The sequence below is a fragment of the Eumetopias jubatus genome, unplaced genomic scaffold (genome assembly GCF_037043125.1).
Source record: "Eumetopias jubatus isolate StellerSeaLion01/CBP00866 unplaced genomic scaffold, mEumJub1_p1.0 scaffold_12, whole genome shotgun sequence".
Classification (NCBI taxonomy): domain Eukaryota; kingdom Metazoa; phylum Chordata; class Mammalia; order Carnivora; family Otariidae; genus Eumetopias; species Eumetopias jubatus.
In genome coordinates this window covers 105,935,633-105,959,672 of record NW_028274818.1, presented here as the reverse complement: position 1 = coordinate 105,959,672, position 24,040 = coordinate 105,935,633, and the positions used below count along the sequence as shown (strand labels likewise).

Here is a 24,040-nt window from a genome sequence, read left to right as displayed (position 1 = left end):
TATTCATATCTTCAGGCCAGAAACAACTCAAACATCTATCATCACTAGAATGGATAAGTTGTAGAATAAACTCACACAATGGAGCAAGAAGACCCAAAATCTGTATACAAATTCCTCTCAAACCCCTGGCTAACATCTAAATTGCGCACGCACAGGGTGAGACTCTAAGAAAATCAGCAGCTGGAAGGATGTGGAGTTTAGCAGAGATTCTCATTAGACACACAGTATTGGGCATACAGAATTGGGAATTCAAGTCCCACCAAGTGAGAAAGGCTTGGGAAGTAACACAGGCTTTCCACTGACATCCAGTAGGGACAAGCCTTAGGAATAAGACTAAATCATAGGACTAAGGGCAAAACCAAAATAGAACCACATAACAAAAAAAAAAAACATAGAAAAGGATAAACAAGCAAAAAAAAAAAAAAAAAATAGAACCACCAGAAAAAATCTACAATTAAGCCTCTACAAGTCAGGGTTTTCCACTAGTAATTTAATTGCCTACTAGAATAAAACTTCACAATCGAAACAATTGAGTCTCTACAACATTTTATCACAATATTCAGCATAGGAAAAAGAAATCAGCAGACAGGGTGAATGGCAAACCTACAAACTCTGAACTCCTTTTACTGAGTTTTCTTTTTTATATTCCAAAATATATTATTTTTTAATTCTAATAATACTTGTTTAATATAAATTTGTAATATATTATAAATCAATACTTTTTTTTCCTTTTGTAACTGGTTTAGTTGGTACCATGTCCTCAAGGTTCATCCATCCTATAGGATGTGTCAGAATTTCTTTTTTTTTTTTTTAAGATTTTATTTATTCATTTGAGACACAGAGATACAGAGAGAGAGAGCATGAGCAGGGAGAGAGGCAGAGGGAGAGGGAGAAGCAGGCTCCCCGCTGAGCCAGGAGCCCGATGTGGGGCTCCATCCCAGGATCCCAGGACCTGAGCCGAAGGCAGACGCTTAACCATCTGAGCCACCCAGGTGCCCCAGAATTTCCTTTCAAGACTGAATAATTTTCCCTTGTATGGATATTCCACATTTTATTTATCCATTCACCACTTGGAAAAAATGTTGATGGGCACCTGGGTTCTTTCTGCTTCTTGGCTATTACGAGTTATTGTGCTATAAACATGGGTGTGCAGATATCTCTTCAAGACTTTTATTTCCTTAAAATAATTTTTTTTTGGTTAAAGATTTTATTTATTTAACACAGAGGAGGAGAGAGTGAGCGAACAAGCACAAGCAGGGGGAAGGGGCAGAGAGAGAGGGAGAAGCTCCCCACTGAGCCCTGATGTGGGACTCGATCCCAGGACCCTGGGATCACAACCTGAGTCGAAGGCACATGTGTAACCAACTGAGCCACCCAGGTGCCCAAGACTTTCTTTTTATTTTTTAAAGTATAATTAACATACAGTGTCATATTAGTTTAAATTGATAAGAACTTTTAATAGTTCCAGACTATTTTAGATGTATCATAGATTGAGAAAATGTATAAATATGTTAAGGTTACTGGGAGCCAACGTTCACACACATTTCCAAAATATGTAAGTGCATATGCTTATTTTTATATGTCCAAGTGTATATATGCATATATATAGGTCTGTTTTTGTGTATACGTATGTTTACAGTGTACACATATCGATGTATATATTTCCTAGCTCTGCTTGCTGAAAAGGCAATGGTGGCCCTAACTTTTGTGCGATAGTTACTGAGCAAGAGGAGGAGGGACGTTTGCAATGGCCGCTGTGCGATCTCGAAGGGGCTTGCCCTCGCTAGTCATGTTTTATCCCATCTCTAAAATGAGGCAAAGTTAGCGAACAGTCTAATCCAAAACCGTTAAGGTTCTATGAGGAATCTGAGACCCAGAGATGTGTGGTCCCCTTCCCAACCTCAGTTCCCAATCACTCATACTCAGATCTCAAACACAGGGTCCACACGGGGAAGAAACGTAAGCCAAACAAAATGCCTGAAACTTGAATTTGGCCCGCGGGCCTCCAGTTTGAGGCCTACCGTGCGTCTCATCACATATACCTCATGCTATTTGTCACTGGCCTCCTTCTGTGTGATCTCCCTTCACCCCTCTTTAGCTGCTACCACTCCTTTAAACTTCCCTTTCTTTGTTCAAGAACCTGCCATAGCTACCCACATCTCCTAGCATGCGCTCCTGTTATTTGCAATTCTTCAAGATCAAACTGAAATGCGCACCATTCACTGAAGGCTCATCTTTCCGGTTCCTTCCCCATTATTCCTCTATACACTCTTGCTCCTTACACCCTGCTACTTAAAAAAAAAAAAAAAAAAGGTGCTAGAAGGCCGATGCTTTCCCGAGGGGCTCTCTTCCAGGCTCGGTCCGGTGTCAGCATGGCCCGAGGAAATCAGCGAGAACTTGCCCGCCAGAAAAACATGAAGAAATCCCAGGAAATTAGCAAGGGAAAAAGAAAAGAGGATAGCTTGACCGCCTCTCAGAGAAAGCAGAGGGACTCTGAGATAATGCAACAAAAGCAGAAGGCAGCTAATGAGAAGTCTATGCAGACAAGAGAAAAATGATGACTATTTGGAAAAACCTGGGTGTTATTGCCAACTAGGTGTATCATAAGCTCTAAGGTCAAAATTTTGTGGAGCAAACAGTCATATGTTATATCCTTATAAAACTATTTTAAACTTTACCTTTCAGCCTGACTTAGTGTAATGTTTCAGAACCATTCTTCAAAGAATAAAACACTAACCATTCACGTGAAAAAAAAAATAGCAATAGCAATGAGCACACCTAATATTCAAATTTTAGCTTCTAATATCATTCCCTACTAAAAGGAAGTATCACTCCTTAGAAACAAAATGGCTATTGATTCCACAACTGAGAAGAGACAAGATGAGCCTGGTACATACCATTATGCAAGAAAGTAAGGAAGTACACAAAAATGAATGAGTGAATGAATGGATGAGAGTCAGCCTGAAGGAGCTCTTACTGGCCAAACACAGGATAGTTTGAGCACCAAAGTAACTAAGGACAGTAATAAGTTATAAATCATTGAAAAAATCTTGGAATCCATGGGTCCACAACAATAAATAGATAAAGAGGCAAGAAAGGAAGCCTTCTACTATAAGTAAATGCCAAGTGCCAACTGGTAAACATGGAGCGAGTACTAGAGTTAGAAAATTATCACTGTGCAAAAAGTAAACACTGGTCCAGGAAAAATTCATTAATAGATGCTAAATCTAAGGAATAAATGTTGATGAGGAATAAGATATTTGCATAGTCTGAAAGTGTTCCTCCCAGAGAGCTTACTAGTAGCAGTAAAAAAAAAAAAAAAAAAAAATTTACAGAGAAATAAGAAAACCCCTTCACTGGACGATCAAAATTAGTGTCACAAATGAGAGGCAGATGAACACTTTATGCCCAGATTTGATACTCACAGGACACAAAATGACGTAGACAGCATTCTAGCCAAGAATGTACCACCTGAATCTGATCACAAAGACCTGGAATTTTAGAGGTAAGATCTTGTGTTTCTGACCATTTCATCCCCTTTTAGGGTTTCTGATACAGGTTCATTTCCTACCAATTCTTCAGCCAGTATTAAGTTTCTTTCTTTCTTTATTTTTGAAGAAGAATAAGATGATTTCATCCTCCTCTGGTGGTCAATCCCGTGCTGGCTGATGAACAAGTGTGTTGAGTTCTCTGAGCCAAACAGAAGTTGTAGCTAACAAACCTAAATATTTTTTCCCTCCTGGAGAGGAGTGGAGTCCCTTTAGACACAGAACAAATGAACTTCTATAGATAGGCCTAGAATAGGTTGCCCAAAGGACATTGTTCTTTTGTAATAAAAGGCCAGGAGCTACTGCTATCTCTCAGCAACAGAACACAAGATGTTTAGGAAGAACTCGTGAAGACGAAAGGCTGGTCAAGGAGGCTGGAAAAGAGTGGGGTGCTGTGAAAGCAAAAAGACTGGAAGCATTTTCAGAAAGTGGGGTGCTTTGGACCGTAATCATCCACAGAGAACTCAAGGGGCACAAAGATCAGGCAAAGGTCAGAGCATCTGCAGGAAGATGCAATGGTGCCAGACAAGCCCCTGGTAAGTTCCTTAACCTCCTCTCTCCAGGTAACCTCATGGAGCCTCGGTATTCTCAGTTGTACGGTGATAACGAGAATATCTACTTTACAGGGCTGGTGAGTATAGTGCTTTCCTGCACTCTGAAGAGAAATACTGGCTGGTAAGGTGTGCACATCCAGACATGAGTAGCAAATCAGTTCAATAATGCATGACACCCAACAACAGAATGGGCCCACGCTTCTCAACATGGCTTTCTTTTTGGGAGTGCTTGTTTTCTGGAAATAAAGTCCACATATGAGGTGTCAACTTAGAACTAGTTACCACATTAGTGTCAACATTTTTTTGTTCCATACACACACACACACACACACACACACACACACACACACCCCCTATGTATTCTTTCATACACTTTAATATGCTTAAAATGTTTCAGAATTAAACATCTTAAACTTAAATTAACTCAAATTAAAACTTAAAAAAAAGAAAAATGGACACCTCTCCTAAACTCAGCTCAGTGCTCCTCTCATGTTTCTTCCCCCATTCCCAGGGTCCCCAAGGGAGAAACTGTCCATCTCCTATTATCAAAAAAGAACACACACAGTGTACTCTACTCTCCTCCACTTCATAGCCTTTCCCTTTATTAAACAAAATATTTGGCACCTCAGTTTTAAGTACTGACAATTCTATACTTAAACTGTATCAGGAATGACCCATAGAGACAGACACATCTGACCGACCACTGCTGGTTAGAAATGAACCGCGAAGGGCACTTCTGGTTTCTGCTCCAACATGTAAAGAGCTTGGAATCATCACTTTTTTACTCACATCAAGAAACAAGCTAAACAAACTGAAAAACAACAGTGCTTCTTAGGTTCATTAGAGAATTAAGTTCATAGGTAAAGATCTGCCCTGAAAACCAGAGATAGGCTAATATGGAGAATCATAGTTTACTGGCAGCAGAAACCAATGCAGGGGCCAGGACTGCTAGAAACTTAACTGTAACTGATGGTTGCTGGAGGCTCATCCTGGAGCAGCTTGAGTTAAAAACTCCAGGGTGCTCAGTCTTAGGAGGAGTCTCACAGTTTCATGAGTGTTACTGCTAGGAGCCCCCAGCAAGTTCTTATCATGAAGACTGGAGAAAATCCCCCTGGGGCTTCTGGCAGGGGGAGGGGGAATATAACCATTTTGAAACAGGCCCAGGGTTGTTCTGTTCTTGTTTTGTCCTGTATGAGGAAGGCTAGCCCTCAAGAGAAACTGTTTTACTAAAGCCTTATCTGACCTGAGGAAGGATAATTAGCTAAATCCAGCCTTCATGTCTCAAATAAGGGGAGGGGGGAAAAAAAAGGCTAAGAAACTCTTCTGAAGGTCATATCCCAGGTACTGTGGCCCACTAAAAACCAAGAACACCCCACAGAACAAAAAATGGAGATTTAAATCTAAAATTATAGAATTATCCCCCTCCCCAATTACTTTACTATTTATATCACCCATCAACAGGGTTTACATCTGACTCCATTTGGAAGGATTTTTGAAGGAAACCTAAAGAAAAGAGGGGGTAAAGGGAAATAAAAACAAGAACATCAGAGGAAAACTGAAGTTTGAGGTTCTTCTGGAGAAAATCATATAGGCCAAAAACTTGGATCTACATAAAGAAATGAAAATGAACAAAAGAAGCCTCATTTCAAATGGAGTCTGAAGGCCCTGAAGGGGGTGCTCCTGTGCACCAGCACTTGTGCTACCTACAGACCTCGGCAGGAAAAAGGCAGTGTGTTTGCATTTCCCAACAGGAAGCCGCTTACTACCCCAGGAGGAGAAAAGATGTCCTCCTGCCCAGCAACAGCTCAGCCATGAGAAGTCCCCATAACCCTGAACTCTCGCCCTCCTCCAATGGGCTTTCATTCCAAACAGCCCCTAACCTCCCCCTTTCATCTATAAAAGCAAGCCCCTCTCCTTTGTTTTCTGGACTTGCCTATGGTTTGTCATAGTCTGCACACCCCAAATTGCAATTCCCAATTCATTTTGCTGGTCCACTAGCTGGTTATTTTACTTTTAAGGTTGACAGAAATGAAGAGCATTAAAGAAGGAATAAATGAAGGTAATTAAACCTTGTACTTTTTATTCTTATTTAATATAATAGGTAACTCTTTATTCAAAGTAATAAGAACAACAACATATGGAGCGGTTCCAGCTTGTGGATAAGTCCAATGAATGACAACAGTGCTACAGAGGACAGGAGGGAGGAATGGTAATGCTCTGCCACAAGGAACCTGTGTGCCACTCACCCCCCAACCTCCATGAAGTGGTACGGTGGAATATGAAAGTGGACCTAGACTGGCTGTAAATATATACTACCAAACCTTAGGGCAACAACTAGAAAAAAAAATTTTTTTAAGAGTAATTAGTATGCTAAGAAAGGAAAGACAATAGAACATAAAATGCTCAATTAAAACCAGAAAGGGCAGGAAATGGGGAAGATTTTTTTAAAAAGAAAATAAACAAGTGCAAAGAATATAAAACAATTACAAGTATGGTGGTAGTAATCCAATTATGTCCCTAATCATTTTAAATATAAATGGTTTAAATGTACCAATTAAAAGACTGACAAAGGAGACAACAAAACAAGACCCAAGTGTATTGTTTACAAAAAAGTCACTTTTAAAATATAAAGACACATATATATTAACAGTAAAGAGGGGATGAAATGCATATATATGGAGAAGATATGCCAAGCTAACACTAACCCCAAAAGAAAGCTAAAGTAGCTACACTAATTTCATTAAGAGCAGACTTCAGGACAAAAATTATCCAGGATAAAGAGGGGTGTAACACTGGGATAAAGTAATCAACTCCCCCAGAAGCCATAGCAATACCTCAGTGGATGTGACCCTCAGAGAGAGCTGAAATGCCTGAGGGAACAGATGAACCCACTATACTAGCTGGAGACTTCAGTATTCTCTCTCAGTAACGGACAGATCCAGTCAGAATGACAGCTGGAAAAAGAAACTGCACAGCACCATCCATCAACTGGATCTAAAGGACAAAACAGGTCACCTAACAGCAGAATGCACATTTTTTTTTTTAATGTTCAATGAGCCAACATATAGTACATTCTGAGCTTTTGATGCAGTGTTCAACGATTCATCAGTTGTGTATCACACCCAGTGCTCATCACACGCACATTCTTTTTAAGCTCACACAAAACATTCGCTAGGACATACCATATTCTGGGTCATCAAACATACCGCAAATTTGAAAGAATGGAAATCACACAAAGAATGTCCCCATACCACGATGGGGTTAAACTAGAAATCAGTAACAGGAAGCTAGCTGGAAAAAATCCCAACATATTTGGAGATGAAACAACATACTTCTGAATAACACAGGGATCAAGGAAGAAATCAAGAGAAATGTAAAAATATTTGAATGAAAATACACCAAAATTTGTGCAATGCAGCAAAAGCAGTACTTAAGAGGGAAATTTATAGCATTCAACGCATTAGAAAAGAAAGATGTTAAGTCAATAATCTGAGTTCCAGTTTAGGAAACCAGAGAAAGGGGCACCTGGGTGGCTTAGTCGTTAAGCGTCTGCCTTCGGCTCAGGTCATGATCCCAGGGTCCTGGGATCGAGCCCCGCATCGGGCTCCCTGCTCAGCGGGAAGCCTGCTTCTCCCTCTCCCACTCCCCCTGCTTGTGTTCCCTCTCTCGCTGTCTCTCTCTCTGTCAAATAAATAAATAAAATCTTTAAAAAAAAAAGGGAGAAAGAACAATTTAAACTAAAGCAAGCAGAGGAAAAGAACTAAAAAAATTAGAGTATAAACAAATGAAAACAGGAAAACAATAAAGAAAAGTAAATGAAATCAAAAGCTAGCTCTTTAAAATACTCCTGGTAAACCTCTAGCTGGGCTAACCTAAAGAAAAAGAGAGAAGACACGAATTATAGGAATAACTTGTTTTATTGTGCTCTGCCTTATCACACTTTCCAGATATTGCATTTTCTATAAATTGGAAGGTCTGTGACAACCCCATGTGAAGTAAGTCTATTGGTGCCATTTTCCAACAGCATTTGCTCACTTTGTGACTCACATTTTGGTAATTCTCACAATTATTCAAACTTTCTCATTATTATTATATTTGTTATGGTGATCTGTGATCAATGATCTTTGATGTTACTATTATAATTGTTCTGGGGCGCCACGAACCTCACCCATATAAGATGGCAAACTTAATAAATGTGCTCTCACTGGTCCACGAACCAACAGCTTGCCTGCCTCACTTCCTCTCCTCAGGCCTCCCTATACCATGAGATACAACAATATTGAAATTAGACTAATTAATAACCCTATAATGGCCTTTAAGTGTTCAAGTGAAAAGAAGATTCATCTCTCACTTTAAATCAAAAAGTAGATAGGATTAAGTTTAGTGAGAAAGGCATGTCAAAAGCCAAGATAGGCTGAAAGTGAGGCCCTCTTGCACCAAAGCAGCTGAGTGGTGAATGCAAAGGAGAAGTTCTTGAAGGCAATTAAAAGTGCCACTCCAGTGAATACATAAATGATAAGAAAGCAAAACAATCTGATTGCTGATACGGAGAGAGTTTTAGTGGTCTGGATGGAAGATCAAACCCGCCACAACATTCCCTTAAGCAAAAGCCTAATCCAGAGCAAGGCCCTAATTCTCCCCAATCCCATGAAGGCGAAGAGGTGAGGAAGCTGCAGAAAAAAAGTTTGAAGTTACCATGGGCTGGTTCATGAAGTTTAAGGAAAGAAGCTGTTTCCATAACATAAAAGTACACAGTGGTGTAGAAATACAAGTGCTGGTGCAGAAGTTGAGCAGTTACCCAGAAGATCTAGCAGACCACTCCTGAAGGTGCCTATGCTAAACAACAGATCTTCAGTGCGGAGGAAATATTGGAAGATCCCATTTAGGACTTTGAGGACCTTCATAGCCTTTCCCTGGCTTCAAAACTTCAAAGGACAGGCTGACTCTCTTGTCAGGGGCTAATGCAGCTGGTGACTATGTTGAAGCCAAGCTCATTTACCATTCCCAAAATCCTAGGGCCCTTAAGAATTATGCTAAATCTACTCTGCTTGTGCAAAGGAAAGAGTCCACAAAACCAAAAGACAACCGACAGAATGGGAGAAGATATTTGCAAATGACATATCAGATAAAGGGGGTAGTATCCAAAATCTATAAAGAACTTCTCAAACCCAACACCCAAAGAACAAATAATCCAATCAAGAAATGGGCAGAAGACATGAACAGACATTTCTGCAAAGACATCCAAATGGCCAACAGACACATGAAAAAGTGCTCACCATCACTCGGCATCAGGGAAATCCAAATCAAAACCTCAGTGAGATACCACCTCACACCCGTCAGAATGGCTAAAATTAACAAGTCAGGAAACGACAGATGTTGGCGAGGATGCGGAGAAAGGGGAACCCTCCTACGGAATGCAAGCTGGTGCAGCCACTCTGGAAAACAGTATGGAGGTTCCTCAAAAAGTTGAAAATAGGGCTACCCTATGACCCAGCAATTGCACTACTGGGTATTTACCCCAAAGATACAAACGTAGTGATCCGTAGGGGTATGTGCATCCCAATGTTTATAGCAGTAATGTCCACAATAGCCAAACTATGGAAAGAGCCTAGATGTCCATCGACCGATGAATGGGTAAAGAAGATGTGGTGTGTATACACACACACACACACACACACACACACACACACACACACACAATGGAATATTATGCAGCCATCAAAAAATGAAATCTTGCCATTTGTAATGATGTGGATGGAACTAGAGGGTATTATGCTAAGCGAAATAAGCCAATCACAGAAAGATAAATATCATATGATCTCACTGATACGAGGAATTTGAGAAACAAGACAGGATCATTGGGGAAGGGAGGGAAAAATGAAACAAGATGAAACCAGAGAGGGAGACAAACCATAAGAGACTCTTCATCTCAGGAGACAAACTGAGGGTTGCTGGAGTGGAGGGGGGTGGGAGGGATGGGGTGGCTGGGTGATGGACACTGGGGAGGGTAAGTACTATGGTTAGTGCTGTGAACTGTGTAAGACTGATGAATCACAGACCTGTACCCCTGAAACAAATAATACATTATATGTTAATTTAAAAAATTTAAAAAAAAAATCTACTCTGCTTGTGTTCTATAAATGCAACAACAAAGCCTGGATGACAGCACACTTATTTACACTATGGTTTACTGAGTATTTTGAGCCCACTGTTGAGATCTACTGTTCAGAAAAAAAGGTTCCTTTCAAAATATTACTGTTCACTGACAATGCATCTGGTTTCCCAGGAGCTCTGACAGAGAGGTACCATGAAATTAATGCTGTTTTCCTGCCTGCTAGTCCAACAACCATTCTGCAGCCCATGGATCAAGGAGTCATTTCAACTTGCACGTCTTATCATTTAAGAAATATATTTCATAAGGTTATCACTGCCATAAACAGTGATTCCTTTAATGGATCTGGGCAAAGTAAACCGAAAGCCTTCTGGAAAGGATTCACCCTCTTAGATACCATTAAGAACATTTGTGATTCATGGGAAAAGGTCAAAATATCATTAACAGGAGTTTGGAAGAAGTTGATTCCAACCTTCACGAATGACTTTGAGGGTTTAAGACTTTGGTGGAAGAAGTCACTGAAGATGTAGTGGAAATAGCAAGAGAAGTAGAATCAAGAGTGGAGCGTGAAGGTGGGACTGAATTGCTGCAATCTCGTGATAAAATCTGAACGGATGAGGATCTGCTTCTTGTGAATGAGCAAAGAGTGGTTCTTGAGATGGAATTTACTCCTGGTGAAGATGCTGTGAAGACTGTTGAAGTGACAACAAAGGATTTAGAATATTACATAAACTAAGTTGATAAAGGAGCAGCAGGGATTGACTTCAATTTTGAAAGAAGTTCTACTGTGGGCAAAATGCATCCCATGCATATCAAAAAGCATCACATGCCACAGAGAGATCATTTGTGAAAGTTAATTGATGTGGCAAGTTTCATTGCTGTCTTAAGAATTTGTCACAGCCACCCCAACCTTCGGCAGCCACCACCCTGATCACAGTCAGTAGCCATCAACATTGAGGGAAAACCCTCCTCCAGCAAAAAAGATTACAACTCACTGAAAGCTCACATAATGGTTAGCATTTTTTTAAGCAATACTTTTAAATTAAGGTATGTACATTTTTTTTAGACATCATGCTATTGTACACTTAACAGACCACAGTATAGGGTAAACATAACTTTTATATGCACTGGCAAACCAAAAAATTTGACTGGCTTTATTGTGGCGGTCTCGAACCAAACCCGTACTAATATCAGAAATGAAAGATGGGCTATCACTTCTGATCTCCTGGACGTTAAAAGAATATAAAGAACTCTATGCCACAAATATGATAACTTGGATAAAACAGACCAATTCCTTGAAAGACACAATCTGTTAAAACTCACACAAGAAATAGATAATCTGAATAGGCCTATATCTAATAAAGGAATTGAATCAACAATTAATAATCATCCAAACATAAAAGCAACAGGCCTAGATGGTTTCAGTGGTGCATTCTACCAAATATTTAAATATTTGGAGAAAAGATACCGTATGTTCTCTACAATCTCGTCCAGGAAACAGAAGCAAAGGGAACACTTTCTAACTTACTCTATGAGGCCATTAACCTAATACCAAAACCAGGTAAGGATATAGCAAGAAAGGGGTGCCTGGGTAGCTCAGTTGGTTAAGCATCTGACTTTGGTTCAGGTCACAATCTCAGGGTCCTGGGGTTGAGCCCCATTCCGGGCTTTGTGCACAGTAGGGAGTCTGCTTGTCCCTCTCCCTCCCCGCCCCCCAGCTCATGCTCCCTCTCTCCCAAATGAATAAATAAAATCTTAGGGAAAAAAAAAAGATACAGCAAGAAAGGAAAACTACGAATCTATGAGTATCTCTCATAAAGAGAGATGCAAAAATCCTCAACAAGGTATTAGCAAATCATTTCCAATAATGTATGAAAAGAATTATAAACCATGACCAGTGGAATGTATTCTATGTATGCAAGACTGGTTCAACATTCAAAAGTCAATCAAGGCAATTCATCACAGCAACAAGCTAAGGAAGAAAAGATAAATCATGTGATCCTATCACTGACCTTATACCTTTCATAAAAATTAAACTCAAGGGGTGGGGTGCCTGGGTGGCTCAGTTGGTTAAGCGACTGCCTTCGGCTCAGGTCATGATCCTGGAGTCCCAGGATCGAGTCCCACATCGGGCTCCCTGCTCAGCAGGGAGTCTGCTTCTCCCTCTGTCCCTCTTCCCTCTCGTGCTATCTCTCATTCTCTCTCTCTCTCTCAAATAAATAAATAAAATCTTTAAAAAAAAAAATTAAACTCAAGGGGGGCCTGCGTGGCTCAGTTGTTGGGCGTCTGCCTTCGGCTCAGGTCATGATCCCAGGGTGCTGGGATCAAGCCCTGCATCAGGCTCCCTGCTCAGCGGGAAGCCTGCTTCTCCTTCTCCCACTCCCCCTGCTTGTGTTCCTGCTCTCGCTGTCTCTCTCTCTGTCAAATAAATAAAATCTTAAAAAAAAAATTAAACTCAAAATCGATCATAAACTTCAATGCAAAATGAAAAACTATAAAACTCTAACATGAACTTGGTTTAGTGATAAGTTTTTAGAGACAATATCAAAAGCATGATCCACGAAAGAAAAAAAACTGGTAAGTTGGACTTCATTAAAATTAAAAACCAGTCTGTGGGGCGCCTGGGTAGCTCAGCTGGTTAAACGTCTACCTCTTGATTTTGGCTCAGGTCATGATCTCAGGGTTGTGAGACTGAGCCCCAAGTTGGCCTCTGTGCTGGGTGTGGAGCCTGCTTAAGATTCTGTCTCCCTCTGTCCCTCCTCCTCACTCTCTAAAATTAAAAACTGGTCTGTAAAAGACACTCTTAAAAAATAATGAGAAGACAAGCCAGACTGGGAGAAAATATCTGCAATGCACATATCTGATAAAAGAACTTGTATTCAAAATATACATAAAGAACCATTAAAACAAAAATAAAACAAACTCAATTAAAATATGAACAAAAGATCTAAACAGGCACCTTACCAAAAAAGATACACAGATGGTAAATAAGCATTTGAAAAGATGCTTCACATCATATACTATTAGGAAACTGCAAATTAAAACAATGAGATACCACTACACACCTATCAGAATGGCTAAAATCCAGAAAACTGACACCACCAAATGCTGAGAATGTGGAGCAACAGGAACTCTCATTCATTGCTGGTAGGAATGCAGAATGTCAGAGCCACTTTACAAGACAGTGTGGCAGTTTCTTACAAAGGTATACAGTCTTACCATTCAATCCAGTAATTGTGCTCCCAGGCATTTACCCAAATGACTTGAAATCTTTTGTCCACAGAAAAACCTGTACATGAATGTTAACAGCAGCTTTTTCATAGTGCCAAAACTTGGAAGCCACCAAGATGAATGGATAAACTGTAGTGCATGTGTACAACTGAGTATTATTCGGGGATAAAAAAGAAACAAGCTATTAAGCCACAAAAAGACATGGAGCAAGCTTAAATGCATACTGCTTAGTGAAAGAAGCCAGTTTGAAAAGACTTCATACTATAAAATCCCAACTAAATGACATTCTGGAAAAGGCAAAACTACACAGACAATAAAAAGATCAGTGGTTGCCAAGGAGGGTGGGGGGGGTGGATACTGAAATGGTACACATAATGTCATTAAACATTTGTCAAAACTCATGTTAACACAACCAGTGAACCTTAATGTAAACTATGGCCTTTAGTTGAGAACAATGTATCCATACTGGTTCATCACTGAGTGGGAGAGAGAGGAGTCTGGGGGAACTCTGGGTAAGATCTGCTCAATTTTCTAGAAACCTAAAACTGCTCTAAAAAAATAAATTTATCAAAAGCAAAATAACACAAAACAACAGAAGAGCCATCTGGAACTAGCAGTTATTAGGAACTAGTACCCTGTTTGGAGGAAAACACAGGCAGCATCTGAAGGGTTCTAGAAGTTACTTGTGGACAAGAACTTCATCTTCTGATTCCCAATCACCTGTGCGATGTCAGTGCCTGCTTGGCACATAATAGTCCTTAAAAGTCTGACCAATAAATAAGTATATTGAACAAATGAATGAAAGGTAATTGCAGTGAAAAAGAATATAAAGAAGTACAATGAGGGCAGGGAAAGAAAACTGGCAACTTTGATCCATCATAAGGTGGTATCTGTAGTACTTGATTTCATTGCTATACACATAGGTATTACAGAAATGCTTACAGGAAGAATGATTTCTGAATCACTGAATGATTGAACCTCAATGCCTGGTCCCCGGCTTGCCCTCACCTTCCCCCTCCTACTCAACAACTGGTTTTAGAAGGAGCGGCTTCCGGGCGCCTGGGTGGCTCAGATGGTTAAGCGTCGGCCTTCGGCTCAGGTCATGATCCCAGGGTCCTGGGATGGAGTCCCGCATCAGGCTCCCTGCCAGGCGGGGAGCCTGCTTCTCCCTCTGCCTCTGCCTCTCTCTCTCTCTCTCTCTGACTTTCATGAATAAATAAATAAAACATTTAAAAAAAAAATTTAGAAGGAGCGGCTTCCGTTGTGGCAGTAGAGACCCCGGCTGCATCTGGAGTGTGAGCACCCAGCATCCATCTGCAGGACGCTAAGCTCTGGCAGAATAAGCCAGTTATTTCCAAGCACTCCCCCTGCTTGTGTTCCCTCTCTCGGGCAGGGCTGGCACCCACGCAGATGGATTTCCATCCTTAGAGCCTCCAGGAGCAAATTCCTGGCAGCTTTTGTTTCCTATCACCAAGGTTTAGTAACACCGAGGTCTGGTCTCAGAGAATTCTGAGCCATAAACAACCCATTAAAGAAACCCCCCCTCACAAAAAAACCAACAAGGGACATTTTTGTTTATAAAATTTTCATTCTGCCAAACAAGAAACTACAATACCAGACTATGTGGGTTCAGTGGACACCTGGCAACCCAGGTTGTGAGGATTAAGTGTCCTAACAAGGGAAAGGTGCCAAGAGCAAGACGCACACTAAACACTCAGTGTCAGCTTCCTTCCAGCTTCCTGATTTCTGGTAAAAAGTGAGAAAGGAAGGGAAAGGTAATGCAGAAAAGGAGGAAGTTGGTATAAATCACTTATTTTGGAAGTTTGGCATAAAAGAAAAGTGAAATATGAAGGTAGCTAGAGACAGCCACATGAAACAATTTTTTTTCTTTTTTAAGAAAGGGGCTAACTTGGGGCGCCTGGGTGGCTAAGTCGTTAAGCGTCTGCCTTTGGCTCAGGCCATGATCCTGGGGTCCTGGGATCAAGCCCCACATCAGGCTCCCTGCTCTGCAGGAAGCCTGCTTCTCCCTCTCCCACTCCCCCTGCTTGTGTTCCCTCTCTCACTGTGTCTCTCTCTGTCAAATAAATAAAATCTTTAAAAAAAAGGGGGGGGCTAATTTAAGGTTTGAAGGAAGAACAAATGGAAACCAATAAACACTGTATGACATATGAATTCTTGATTTATATATAAAAATGGTTTAAAAAGAAAATATTACTGTTATCCTTGCACAAGAACTTAAAATCTCAATGGGATTATCATTAGAAAACATTCTAGAGGGGCGCCTGGGTGGCTCAGATGGTTAAGCGTCTGCCTTTGGCTCAGGTCATGATCCCAGGGTCCTGGGATCGAGCCCTGCATCAGGCTCCCTGCTCAGTGGGGAGCCTGCTTCTCCCCCTCCCTCTGCTCCCCCTGCTCATGTTCTCTATCTCTGTGTCTCGAATGAATTAAAAAAAAAAAAAAAAAGAAAGAAAGAAAACATTCTAGAGGGGCACCTGGGTGGCTCAGTAGGTTAAGCGTCTGCCTTTGGCTCATGTCATGATCCCAGGATGCTGGGATCTGGCCCATCAAGTTCCCTGCTCGGCGGGGAGTCCGCTCCCCGCCTCCCTTTGCCCCTCCCCCATCTTATGCTCTCTCTCTCTCAAATAAAAATCTTTAAAATAAAAAAATTAAAAAAAGAAAACAGTCGAGATATTTTAAACTCAAGTGTTTTCAGTGAGGCAGTGAACAAATGCACACCTAATATCAGGAATCTAGTCTGTCAACACCTAAGGTAGGACCTAGCAGAGACGTCCTCTCTGAAAATTATAACCAAGTTTTATGTAAAGGTACAGGCAGATTCTGGGCTTAGGTGGTAATTCTGTCATTAGGATTGATAAACTGATTCAGCAAGCGTATTAAATGTTTATTATCCACTTCATTTTTGATTAGCAATTAAACTAATTTAGCCCACCTGCTGTACACAAGCACTGTCAAGGTAAAGCACAGGATTTGCAATGAAGGAAAAATATTTCCCAAGGTGGGTTTTAGTGTACCACTCTTATTTTAGATAAAAGGTTGCCATTAATTTATTCAAACTTATCAATTATATATCACATAGAAATAATTTATCAATTTTGCATCCATATACAGATTACAAGCAATTGTTTTTACATGTGAATGTAAAAAACTGCATCAAAAGATTAAAAGTTTTCTACAAGCTATTATATTGAGGTGAATTAACATTAATTATTCATCTTCCTTTTTCATCGATTAGTAGATTAAGGCTAAAATACAACCATTTTGACACTAACAAAAATGAAAGCAGGTGTATTATCAATAATGAATGAAGCTGACAACTAGTTATTCCATATGGTAACACAAATTAACTATAGGCATTTTCATGCAAGCCTGAAAAATGCTACATCTGAAAAATTTTTAAGTTCTTTAAAAATATTGAAACGGGGGCACGTGAAGCGTCCAACTTGATTTCAACTTAGGTCATCATCTCAGGGTTTTGAGATCGAACCCCTGCTTAAGATTCTCTCTTTCTGGGGCGCCTGGGTGGCTCAGTTGGTTAAGCGACTGCCTTCGGCTCAGGTCATGATCCCAGGGTCCTGGGATCGAGCCCCACATCGGGCTCCCTGCTCGGCGGGAGGCCTGCTTCCCCCTCTCCCGCTCCCACTGCTTGTGTTCCTGCTCTCGCTGTGTGTGTCTCTGTCAATTAAATAAAATCTAAAAAAAAAAAAAAAAAAGATTCTCTCTTTCCTTCTCCCTCTGCCCCCCTCTAAAAAAATAAAAAATTGAAAAAGGACCTCAAAACACAAAGAGAGAAAATACATAGGTAAAGAAGGCACTAAGACTATCAGTTCAGAATTACTGAGTAAAACCATCTTAAAAATTTTAAATAGGAACACCTAGGTGGCTGTTGCTAAGCATCTGCCTTCAGCTCAGGTCCTGGGCTGAGGTCCTGGGATCAAGTCCCTCATCAGGCTCCTTGCTCAGCGGGGAGCGTGCTTCTCCCTCTGCCTGCCACTCCCCCTGCTTGTGCACTCTGACAAATAAAATTTTTTAAAAAAATTTTAAGTGAAGGGATGCTTGGGTGGCTCAGTTGGATAAGTGTCCAACTCTTGATTTTGGCTCAGGTCTTGATCTCAGGATTGTGAGTTCAGGCCCTGTGATGGAGCCTACTTAAAAAAAAAAAAAAAAGAATTTCTTTCAAAAGAACTAAGGGTTTTGGTTGTTTTGTTTTAAGCAACCAATTCTAATTGAACAAATTTAAAAACGGAATAAAACAGGCTACTGCTCCCAACTCTCAGATGGAAAACTATTTATTCCTTTGATCCGAAACCACATACCCCATGTAGATGTTGGGTGGTTTTATAATGATGTGAATTTAAGGTACATTCCACAAAATACAGAATCATTTTATTCTTATTCCACAACAACTGAAACACAGAAAAGAGACTAACCGTGCTGTTGCAGTTCAAATGCTGTCCTCACCTTCTACCTTAGAGGGAAAGAGGACCAACACCAGCACACAATAGTAAGATCCTCAGAGGGAACTACAGATTGCAGGTACTGACTGAGTCCTTCCCTTGTGCCAAGTGCTGTGCTAACTACCTTACAGAGACGGCCTTAGTCTGTACTAGTCCGTACTCCTCAAAAGGAAGTACTGCTGTTACCCACACTGTACGGAGGAGAAAACTGAGATATCAAGAGGTTAGATGATTTTCCTAAGTTTACATGAGAACTAAAAGGTGGTAGAGCTGGAATCTGAACTCATGTCTGATCCCAAGCCTGTGCTCTTAACTACTTTGCATGCTTATTCAAATATGCAATGAGAAACCATGGAGAAGAGGAACTACATTTTCTCTACTAGGTACCCGAGGATGGAATGATGCCCAGTGTATGTGAATTACAGGGAAAGGAATGTCTACTCAACATCAGCTAGGACACTTTAATTACTAGTGCTGCCTGAAAATGGAACAGGCTACCTCTGCGGGGCTGGGCAGTATCAGTGGGTGAGGGCTGGCCTGGTTGCTTGAAGCCATTTCAGCTCAGAGTGTTTAGGTCATACATGAAGTAAAACCAAAGTGTTGAGACTGACTCCCCAAGGCACCCCATGAAAATGAGCCTCGCCCCCAACACCTCTCAAGGTCCAAACACACACACGGGACCTAACTCCCAAACAGGGTAGTCAATGGCTACCTGCTCCATGCACATGAACTTTGGAACAAACTAAAAAATGTTTTAGAAAAGGAACTTGGGATGCACAAAAAGATGATTATCCATTACAATTATCATCTGTGAGATGGACATGTAAATAAATAACCCCTCATAGGATCTGGCAAGACTCAAGAAGACAGAAGGAAAGCGCCTGACATGCTGTGATCCGCAGTAATGGTTGGTTTCCGACTGAGGGAAGCCACAGGGCATGGAGTGTTAAGTATCAACGTTATTGGGCAAGGGAAACAGGGCCCGACTTGTTCACAGGGATATAGAACTACACATTCACACAATCAACTCCGGACTCACATTTCCAGCAGCTGCCTCGACATTTCCACTTGGTGTAATAGGCATCCCAAACCCATGCCCCCCCACCGCCACACCCCCTTCTCCACACCTGACATCCAGTGCACAGCAAACCCGTTTCCACCTTCAATCCCAGTCCAAGCCACCATTCTTTCTCACATGTACTGGTGTAACAGCCTCCCAGCCGGTCTCCCTGTTTCCATCCCCCTACACTTTCTTCTTTGCACAGAAGCCAGCAAGCTTTTAAAATGTAAGTAAAACCAAGTCAGCTTGAGTTCAAAACACTTAGAGGTTCCCCACCCCCAAGTCAGATTAAAAGGCAACATTCTTACCAAGACCCACAAGGCCCTACCTGACCTGGCCCCGCCCTTGCACCTGCTATACTACAGACTCATCCTCTCCCACTCTACCCTTAACTGCATCTCAACCAGACTGACTTCCAAACCGTGACCCGAGTTCACAAGGCCTCAGGAACTTTGCACTTGCTAGACTCTGCTGGAATGGTCTCCCCAGACACCTGCCTGTGGAGCTCCCTCCCTACTGCATGTCCCTGACCACTCTCCCTAAACCAGCCCCATCCCACCCCTTTCCTCCATCAATCAGCACCTAACCTTGTTACTACCTGGCATATTAGACCTGTTCATTTGCCACCTACTAGAATGTAAGTTCTCAGACAACAGGGACGTCTACGTACTCTCCCTAGTGTCTACAACAATGCCTACCAGACAGATGCTCATTTATTGTGATTTAAATGAGGGAAGAAAAACTGTAATCCCTTAATTACTGAGTATTTCGTTTTATGTGGAATACCATGGAATGACCCCCCCCTCCCCAGGTAAGGGACAATTTTTCACAAGAGCAAAGAAGAAATAAACCTTGTACTCATCCTGATACCATAATGCTCACCCTTCGAGTCCCAGCACAGGGCCTCCATCTTGGTAATGTAAAGTAGTAAAATGTAGGCAGCCATCAAAAAGAGTGAGTAAATAGATTACTTGTTAATTCAAAGAAAGAGTAGAATGCTAAATTTAAAAAAAGCGGTGCACAAAACAGTTTATATAGTCACAGCTTTAATTATGTAAAAACAGACATTTGAAAATAATAAAGGTAGAAAATGTGTTTATTGGGTTCATTTTTCAGTAAAGGTATTTTTTTAAAAGTGTATTTTAATACTCATTGTAAAATGGAAGTACAATTCTAAACTTCTTTGAGGACCCGTAAGTTATTTAAAATATTAATATGAATGGGAAGTTAGGCAGGATTGAGTAGAAAAGTGAGAGATTAAAATACTTAATCATATACATGCACACAGAAGCAGAGAAGAGAGACCTTAGTCATGTCACAGATTTCCACTGTTACACAAATGGGAGCTGCTGACCATCAGGCATGGCTGAGTTATAAATGCCTGAGCCATACAGGTGTCAGCATCCCCGCATTCAATCACAGGAACAGACTTATTCTAGACTCTTACGAGTCCAGTTCTTAGTTGTGAAGGGCTTGCCATTCAAATTGCTCTGTAGTCACCTTTTAATTCTGTCTTTGAACCCATGCTCCTAAAATATTAGTCAGCTTTTAATGACTCAAAATCTTTTAGTCTTAATAATCCTAATTCTTATTTCAGTTTGAAATGAGACATACCAACACAATCTGTAGCCTAGCACTGAAACTAACAAGGGCTCAATTTTAATCTATCCCCATTACACCCATGATCCTCTCCATTAGTCCTAAATTCCAGGAGGCAAATTGAAATGCACAACCCCCCCGCTCCCGGCCCCAAACTGTTCCCTCCACCGGAAACCACCACCCTTTCTACCTCCAATGCTGACCATCAGGAAGTTGTAACATCCCAGATACTTGGGTTCCCCTCTACCTCCCTCACCCTGACTTGGGTGTAACCATCTCTTCCCGTGAAATCCTGTAGCCTATGTATCTTACTCTAGCACCCAGTCCTGTATTACAGGTATGTATGTATATATTTTCATAATGTCCCTTACTATGTTGTGGATACCTTGAAGGTGGGACCAAGTTTATGAATGGTGTAAATGATAGCGATGCTTTTGAGAGCCTAGAGAAACCTGGTTCATAGAATTAGAATGGAAGAAGCCCAATACCTTCACACACTCATTCAATCTACAAACCTTTCTAAGCTCATCCTAGCGTATATCCACTTCACACATTTCTTGCCTTACCAGCCTCCCCCTTCCAGCAGACACTGCTGAATCAGGACACTTCCCCCAGCATCAGAATCCTTCTGGAGACACTGTTGGAAGCATGATGGTCACAGCTCCTTTTCAGTTTTACAGAGGGACTTGTCCCAAGGCCATCTTCTATACTGAATCAAATTCTGGCTTCTGGTTTCTTCCTTCCACTGGATTTAAGCAAGAGTGCACAGGGGATCTAAATCCTTCTGTCATGTGCCCAGTCTTCCAGATTTCAAGCTACTTTCATAATTTGTTCCCTACACAGAAACCCAACTTCTGTCAGGTCCTCTTGAAGGACTACAAAATCACAAATTCAGACTTAAGTAAAAGGTTTTTAAAAGTTGTGCTACACCTGAACTCCCTCAGTCTGGGGAAGTCCTCCACTCTCCATGGAATCAACAGACCCCCAGCTTCACCCCTAACTAGTTGTGTTAAGTCTGACAAGTTACTTAAGCTAAGCTTCTGTTTTCTTGTCCATACAATGGAAATAATATCCCCACCTGAGAGGGCTGTTGTGAGAATTAAATGAGACTTCTGAATTCTGAACTTCTGTGACCGCCAACAATCATTTACTGTGCTATTCATACTGGGTTGGGGCCAACTAAAACTCTCCCCAGGTTATGGTGAGGTTAGGAGCCAGCACATGTAAGATGTGCTGTACAGACAGTCTCAAAAATTTCTGAGCAACTGGGGTCCTAATTCAGGTTTGCGATTTCTGCTGAAAAGCTGAGGAGAATAAGGTCGTACATAATTAGATGTTCAGGACACTGCTGCTGGGCTGCCTGCATTTTCAAGGGGACTGGGAAGCATGTGCAACCGGCCTCTTGAATTAATACAATGTCTACTATATTGTTTATAGTATGAATTAATTAGAATACCCTATACTGGCAACTTCTCAGAAAGAGCATACTTTTTTTTTTAAAGATTCCATTTATTTATTTGAGAGAGAGAGCGCTCGCGCAAAAGCAAGCACTTGAGTGGGGGTAGGGGTAGAGGGAGAGGGAGGATCTCAAGCAGACTGTGCTGAGCATGGAGCCCGTTGTGGGGCTCAATCTCACGACCCTCCTGACATCATGACCTGCGCCAAAATCAAGAGTTGGATGTTCAACTAACTGAGCCACCCAGGTGCCCACCTTTTTTGTTTGTTTGTTTTTTTGTATATCTGTCTGGTAGAAAACACATAACACAAATTTATCAGTGGCAATGTTTAGTACATCCACAATGTTGTACAACTGTGACCACCATCCAGTTCAAAAGCACTGCACCCCTCGAAAAGGAGATGCTGTACTCGTTAGCAGTCATTCCTCATCCCTCCCTCCCTCCCTCAGCTCATAGTAACCACCAATCCGCTTTCTGTCTCTCATGGGTTTGCTGACTCTGGAAATTTCATATAAATGAAATCATGTGATATGTGGCCTTATCTGCCTTTTTTCACTTAGCATGTTTTCAGGGTTCCCCCATATTGTAGCATGTATCACAACTTTTTTTTTTTTTTAAAGATTTTATTTATCTATTTGAGAGAGAGAGAATGAGAGACAGAGAGCACGAGAGGGAAGAGGGTCCGAGGGCGAAGCAGACTCCCCGCTGAGCAGGGCGCCCGATGCGGGACTCGATCCCGGGACTCCAGGATCACGACCTGAGCCGGAGGCAGTCGCTCAACCAACTGAGCCACCCAGGCGCCCTCACAACTTCATTCTTTTCAATGACTACAAAATGTTCCATTATAAGGATCTACTACATTTAGTTTATCCATTCATCAGCTGCTGGGCATATGGGTTGTTTCTACTTTTGGGCTATTGCACTAAGATTCTGCACAGGCATGTTTTATTTTTCTCTAGAAATCTAAGGAATGGAATTGCTGGCTCACGTAGTAACTTGATGTTAAAATTTTGAGGAACTGGCAAGCTCTTTTCCACCATAGGTGCTTCATTTTACACTCCCACCAGCAATGAACAAAGGTTCCAATTTCTCCAAATTTTTGTCAACACTTGTTATCGTCTGTCTTTTAAATTACAGCCAGTCTGTTGGGCATGAAGTGGTATGTCACTGTGGTTATGATATGCATTTCCCTAACAGCTAATGATGTTGAGCACCTTTTCATGTGCTTGTTGGCATCCTTACTTTTAATAATTAAGTCACTGGAACAGGAAAGAGTACCTAAGGAAGTATATTTATTCCCAAGTGGCTAAAGATCAAAAACCGTCAGAACCCCGTTTGCACTAACACAGAATCTACCCAAAACCCCACACCACAGCTGTCACCTTCCACCCTGGCATCACAGTCTGCTTGGGCATGTGTGTCTGGCAGGGAGGGGGAGGGTCCCGCCCAGCGCCTCTCCCATCATGATTCTAACCACACCTATCTTTGGCATATCTTTCTCCCTTTTATTTACTTATCCTCCCTTTATTTACTTATCCTCTTTCCTCAACCTGTCACAGGGGCCGCACCCTTTTTGCTGTTTCCTGTGCATCTGACCAGAGCCTCTTTCTCTTGGCATGCTCTCAAGTCCCTTCCCCTCCTCTACTTGTGTAGGAGAACTTAGTGAGTTTGTTTCTGACATAAAACTTCGGGCCTAGCACAGTGCCATGAACAGAGTAAGACCTCTTCCAGCATCTGTAAGAGAATGTGAATAGCTCCCATCAACAATGATGGTGGTGGTGGTGAAGCAGAGCCCCCTGGGTCTTCTGAACCACCGCCCCTCACCGTGACCTGTGCAGTTGCTGTGGCCCCCTGACCAGCTGTTCTTGGGCTATGGCTGAAAGCGTGAGAACAAGGGCTCCTACACTCTTCTCCATCTTGAGTTGAGAGTGCACACGGTATCTTTCAAGAAGACCAATTTGAATAATTGTGAATATTGGGTTTAAACAAAATAATTTTCTCTTC

General features: G+C 41.5%; 1 protein-coding gene and 1 pseudogene across 2 annotated transcripts in view; one reads left to right on the top strand and one right to left on the bottom strand.

The window, feature by feature from the left end:
- BAIAP2L1 (BAR/IMD domain containing adaptor protein 2 like 1) overlaps positions 1 to 24,040 on the bottom strand; it is a 95,452-nt gene that overhangs the window by 32,349 nt on the left and 39,063 nt on the right. The window lies entirely within an intron of this gene.
- LOC114197417 (small EDRK-rich factor 1 pseudogene) lies at positions 2,373 to 2,558 on the top strand (annotated as a pseudogene).